Consider the following 6,000-nt stretch of genomic DNA (forward strand, 5'->3'; position numbering starts at 1 on the left):
TGACTGATCTGATATAATCCTCAAACCCACTTTCCCGCCACATCCCCATAATCCTTGTTTTCTTTACTGATTAAATCTTGAACATATTAACTGACCCATCCTCGACAATCGTATTCGCTTAGAAACGATATTTCCACAGATACACTATCTCCTTAGAGAAGAAATTACTCATCATTTCTGGCTTAACTGGGCGGTCCCTTCCCCTGAGATTAATCCCTCAGGTCCCAGACTCTCCCACATGGAGAATCAAACTCTCAGCATCCCCCCTGTCAACCCCCCTGAAAAGCTATTAAATCAGTGATTTTGAATGCTAGGAATTATTCCCTGTCCCAAAGATTAGGTCAGGCCTCTGGATTCCCAATCCAGTGACATAATCTTTCATCCCTCTGAACAACAGTTGATTCGGCTCATTATTAAACATCTTGGGCCAGTGGGCCGATGAATGGCAGATGGAGTTTAATTTGGATAAATTTGAGGTGATGCATTTTGGTAGGTCAAATCAGTGATTGACCTACTCAGTTACTAGTAGGGAGTTGGGGAGAAATACAGAACCAACAGATCGAGGAGAACAGGTTCACACATCCTTGAAGGTGGTGTCGCAAGTGGAAAGGGTGGGGAAGAAGGCATTCAGCATGCTAGGTTTTAAGGTCAAAATATTGAATACAAGAGTTGTGATGTCTTGTTCAAGTTGTACAATACATGCTGGTAAGACCACAAGGGAAATACTGTGTTCAATTCTGGTCACCCTATTTCCGGAAGGATATTGTTGAACTAGAAAGGGTGCAGAAGTGATTTACAAGGATGCTACCAGGACTTGATGGTGTGAGTGAAAAGTAGAGGCTGGATAGGCAGGGACTTTTTTTTCCTGGAGCGTAGGAGGCTTATGGGTGATGTCATAGAGGTCTATGAAATAATGAAGAGCATAAATAAGGTAATGAGGAGCATCTGGAACGGGCTGCCAGAGACAGGGGCAGAGGCAGTTATCATTTTGTCTTTTAAAAATCAGTTAGACAGTTACATGGGCAGGGTGGGTGTAGATGGATATGGGCCAAATGCGGGCAAGTGGGACTAGCTTAGTGATAGAAACTGGGCGGCATTGACAAGCTGGGACGAAGGGCTGTTTCCATGCTGCCAACATCCAATACTCTTTGACTCTGTCTGTCTTCCTGATGATATTAGAATTTCCTCCACAGAATTGTATTGAACCGATTGATACATAATATTTTATTCTATATTTTATCCAAGTCAAACAGATTCATCAGGGGATAAATAAAATATTAAGATGAAAGCGAATTGAATGAACAATGTTCCAAAAAATTATATTCCAAAAAGAGCCCTGCAACGTTTGGATGGAAAGGTGAAACTTTGAACGGAGGAAGGAAAACTCTGCTGACAGCAAGTTCCACCGGATTTCTATATCAAACGATCGCGGTGGGACTCGAGCCTCCAATCTTCTGATAGCTTCATTAGGTTCACAGAAATCAGATGCCTTAGCCATTAAGCCACGCGACCACCGCATGGGACATACGGGCTGATGTTTATCGCATGTGAATAAATACTGTGATTCTCTCTGTTTCCCTAGAAACCAGTACAATGCAGAAGGAGGCCATTCGGCCCATCGACTCTGCATGACCCTCCAATCCTGCACCCCACTCATGCTTTAATTTGGATCTAGACTGGGAAGTTCTGTGCTGTTCCATGTAAAGCAAAAATGAACTTCGAGGATATTTCCAATGCAACTGTTTTTCTTACGCAAACAATTGAATTCGTGAAATTGTGCGTTTCGGGAGCTGGGATTTTCGAGTCTCTCAAGGCTTCTCTCCAAATCCAATGGTCATTTTAAGGTAGATTCAACCGCTCCTCACATAAACACCGGGGCACCGTTCATCGCAGGAATGCAAGAACTTCCTGGAGTGATTCCAGGCCGGTTTTATAATGTTTTGTATGTTTTATAATGTTTAATGAATGACCTATTGAACACAGCTGCGATGATCGAGTGGTTAAGGTGTTGGACTTTCCCCAGTAGGTTCGAGCCATGCTCCCAACGACTGTGACTGAAGAATTAATCGATTTTTAGCAAACGGTTTGACACAAAGTTCGTTGCTTAGCAAATTCTAATCTCCTCAGGAAGAGGGTTAATGGTAATTTGGACATCAGCCCGGCTAGTTCAGTCGGTGGAGCATGGGACTCTTAATCCCAGGGTCGTGGGTTCCAGACCCACGTTGGGCGCTTCCATATTGTAATCTGAGAGTGTTGAGCTGATCGGACTGATTTGATAACAGGAACACAAGGATATGTTCCTGAACTGGGACTCCAGAGGCCTGAACTGATCTTTCGTGACAAGATTTACTTAATCTGGAATTGAAATTTCGTCTCAGTAATGGCGCAGAAAGGTTCTGCTTCAGACGGATCATATTTCCACAACTGGGAACACATTTACACAACAGGGAATGATCTGACACAATCACAGTGAAGATCTGTCACCGGCACAGTCACGGTTCCAAGAGAGAGAACAGTTACACAGCAGAGAGCTCAGTTACACAGCAGGAAAAACATTTAATTGCCTATCTTTGTGGAACAGAAAATCCCTTTTTCCTAAATAACCAGTTTTTCCATTTCAGTACCTTGCTGGTTTGCTCGGCACCTTTTCTGTGTGTCATTGTGTGTGTGTCCTGATAGTCTCTTCCTGCTTTACTGTGTGTCTTTCTCTGTCTGTTACAGCCGTGCTGATGTTCCGTGTTATTGTCCAGCCAAGGTGAGCTTCACAACACGTGGTTCTCGTTTAAGAGTAAAATAGTTATGTGGCTGCCGCAGAACAGCAATTGCGAACACAGTGGGTCTAAAAAGCAGAGTGGCGCAGCGCAGCGTGTTGGGCCCATAACCCAGAGGTCGATGGATCGAAACCATCCTCTGCTATTTATATTCTCAGTCACCCCAAAATTAAACATGACTGTATCACCCTGCGGCACATCCGCCTTTTCTTTTCAGTAGATTAGTATCAAAGTGTTGCATCCAGTGTGAACGGGACATTTTCCCCAGGAATGAAGCAGACAGCATTACATCACTGTGAAGCTCAAAGTAACAAAATAGGGAAGCTCTTCAATTGACTCTCTCTGAGGAAAACAGACAACATCTGCTGTGGTGTGTGAGTATTATTGGTGCCAATATCACATCTCCACTGACTGGAATGAGTTATGTTTTATTAACACAGTCATGTCATTTGGTAAAGATCAAACCGGGAGTTTTTTTAGTGTTTTCAAATCCTTTAACAGCGAGAAGGGGTAAAGTTTATATAATAACTTCCAGGAATACCCCACAGAGGGGCAATAAGCATATATAATAATATCCAATAATAAACTACTATAGAAACCGAGATCACACTTTCGCCACTCGGACGGACGTGAACAATCAAACCAGACTATTTAGAACAAGCGAAGATTCCTGCCTCCAGCTACCTCATTTTCTCCAGCTCTCTTCCTCAGCTCGAAACACACGAAATCACGCAAACGCCTCATCAAATTATTATTGCGATGGCCGGGAATCGCACCCGGATCAACTGCTTGGAAGGCAGCGATGCTCACCAGTATCCCCCCATCACATACCGCCGAAGGTTGAGTCCTTTTGATGCTTTGCATTAGTTTGATAAATTGTTTCGTAAACGATGTCTTACTATGTTTATGTTATTTCACTCCAATTTGAAATGCTCCTGAAAGAAAGTGTCCGTGTCGCACTGCTCCCTGTCAGCCAGGAGATGGCACCAGTCCACAATAAATGTATTTATTTCTGATGTTCTGTGTGTCATTACATAGGACTCTTGCTCTGGCCTGAGACCTTACCTATTCCTTGTGGCCTGATGCTGCCGTTTGCACCCTGGTTAAGTAATCATAGAATGCCTCCAGTGCAGAAGTAGACCATTCAGCCCATCCAGTCTGCACCGACGCACGGAAAGATCACCCCAACACGGCCCAATCATCTCCGAACCGTTTGGATACATCAGGTGTCAGTCTCCTCTGGAGACCAGGGTTCAATCCCACTCCTGACATTGACATTGATTCTCAGCTGCGATAAAATGCCAGATGTCCCGGGTTCAAAAATCCGGGCGAGCCCGGATGGTGTCACTGACTGAAATCGGGAGGAGGTTTGATCTCCCGGGAAGTTATTGCAGCGAATATATCAGTGCAGAACACGTGAAGAAACGGACAGGGTATTTAAAGGTCGTTTGATCATGGTGTGGGATTCTGAATTTCTCCTCAAGTAAAAGCAGACGCACGCTTTTGAATCCGCGCAGCTGGCTGAATACAATGGTTATTTGTACCTGATAAGCCTTTGATTTGAACAATGCGCTTTCGGGGTGAGGTGGCCGAGTGGTTAAGGGGACGGACTGCTAATCCATTGTGCTCTGCATGCGTGGGTTCGAAACCCATCATTGTCGATTTTCCATCCTGCTTTCTCCCAGTGGGACTCATTTTTCCAAAGTTTCTGCAATCACCGATGTGACAATCCAGTCCAAGTTGTGAGGCAGGATTGCATCGAGTTAGAACATAGAACATAGAACGGTACAGGCCCTTCGGCCCACGATGTTGCACCGAAACGAAAGTCATCTAACCTACACTATGCCATTATCATCCATATGTTTATTCAATAAACATTTAAATGCCCTCAATGTTGGCGAATTCACTACTGTTGCAGGTAGGGCATTCCACGGCCTCACTACTCTTTGCGTAAAGAACCTACCTCTGAACTCTGTCCGATATCTATTACCCCTCAGTTTAAAGCTATGTCCCCTCGTGCAAGCCATTTCCATCCGCGGGAGAAGGCTCTCACTGTCCACCCTATCTAACCCCCTGATCATTTTGTATGCCTCTATTAAGTCTCCTCTTCTCTCCAACGAAAACAACATCAAGTCCATCAGCCTTTCCTCATAATATTTTCCCTCCATACCAGGCAACATCCTGGTAAATCTCCTCTGCGCCCGCTCCAAAGCCTCCACGTCCTTCCTATAATGCGGTGACCAGAACTGTACGCAATACTCCAAATGCGGCCGAACCAGAGTTCTGTACAGCTGCAACATGACCTCCCGACTCCGGAACTCAATCCCTCTACCAATAAAGGCCAACACTCCATAGGCCTTCTTCACAACCCTATCAACCTGGGTGGCAACTTTCAGGGATCTATGTACATGGACACCTAGATCCCTCTGCTCATCCACACTTTCAAGAACTTTACCATTAGCCAAATATTCCGCATTCCTGTTATTCCTGCCAAAGTGAATCACCTCACACTTCTCTACATTAAACTCCATTTGCCACCTTTCAGCCCAGCTCTGCAGCTTATCTATATCCCTCTGTAACCTGCTACATCCTTCCACACTATCGACAACACCACCGACTTTAGTATCGTCTGCAAATTTACTCACCCTCCCTTCTGCGCCTTCCTCTAGGTCATTGATAAAAATGACAAACAGCAACGGCCCAAGAACAGATCCTTGTGGTACTCCACTTGTAACTGAACTCCATTCTGAACATTTCCCATCAACCACCACCCTCTGTCTTCTTTCAGCTAGCCAATTTCTGATCCACATCTCTAAATCACCCTCAATCCCCAGCCTCCGTATTTTCTGCAATAGCCTACCGTGGGGAACCTTATCAAACGCTTTGCTGAAATCCATATACACCAACATCAACTGCTCTACCCTCGTCTACCTGTTCAGTCACCTTCTCAAAGAACTCAATAAGGTTTGTGAGGCATGACCTACCCTTCACAAAGCCATGCTGACTATCCCTGATCATATTATTCCTATCTAGATGATTATAAATCTTGTCTCTTATAATCCCCTCCAAGACTTTACCCACTACAGACGTGAGGCTCACCGGTCTATAGTTGCCGGGGTTGTCTCTGCTCCCCTTTTTGAACAAAGGGACCACATTTGCTGTCCTCCAGTCCTCTGGCACTATTCCTGTAGCAAATGCTGGAATGGGTATTAAGGGCGCTGGTTACATC

General features: G+C 44.8%; 1 non-coding gene across 1 annotated transcript; it reads left to right on the top strand.

The window, feature by feature from the left end:
• Positions 1–2,156: 2,156 nt before the first annotated feature.
• On the top strand, positions 2,157–2,229 carry trnak-cuu (transfer RNA lysine (anticodon CUU)). Its single transcript has one exon. It is a non-coding gene; the product is annotated as a tRNA-Lys (tRNA).
• Positions 2,230–6,000: the final 3,771 nt, after the last annotated feature.

This window comes from Scyliorhinus torazame, chromosome 24 (assembly GCF_047496885.1).
Source record: "Scyliorhinus torazame isolate Kashiwa2021f chromosome 24, sScyTor2.1, whole genome shotgun sequence".
NCBI classification, from domain to species: domain Eukaryota; kingdom Metazoa; phylum Chordata; class Chondrichthyes; order Carcharhiniformes; family Scyliorhinidae; genus Scyliorhinus; species Scyliorhinus torazame.